A 586-nucleotide genomic window follows, 5' to 3' on the forward strand; every position below is an offset into this window, starting at 1 on the left:
GATATATATATATATATATATATATATATATATATATATATATATATATATATATATATATATATATATATATATATATATATATATATATATATATAGCTCTATGTTAAAACCAAACATTCCCAATTGCCCTCAAAGATTCTTTAAGTCTTATGATACACTTAATAACAATAAAAATTTGCGCCTTACTAAAGCAGACAAAATAAATGCAATAGTAATTATGAAAGAAAATGATTACCAAGAAAAAATGAATAATCTCTTAGATGATACTGAAACCTATTCTAAACTTAGGAAAAATCCTCTAGAAACCGTTAACAGCAATTTCAATAAAACAATAAAACTTCTACTGAAAGGCAAAGATGAATTAGTCAAACAATTTACTTCCACTAATCCATCTTTACCTTACATGTATGGACTAATAAAAACACACAAACCAGGGAATCCAGTCAGACCAATTATTAGCTCCATAGGGTCAGTTTCATATAAATTATTCAAATGGCTTGTTGATAGTTTGAGCCCTATTGTTGGCAAAATTTCTAACTTTAATGTTAAAAACAACATAAACTTGGTTGATAAATTAAGCTCC

Source organism: Cherax quadricarinatus, chromosome 17 (genome assembly GCF_038502225.1).
Source record: "Cherax quadricarinatus isolate ZL_2023a chromosome 17, ASM3850222v1, whole genome shotgun sequence".
In the NCBI taxonomy this organism is placed as follows: domain Eukaryota; kingdom Metazoa; phylum Arthropoda; class Malacostraca; order Decapoda; family Parastacidae; genus Cherax; species Cherax quadricarinatus.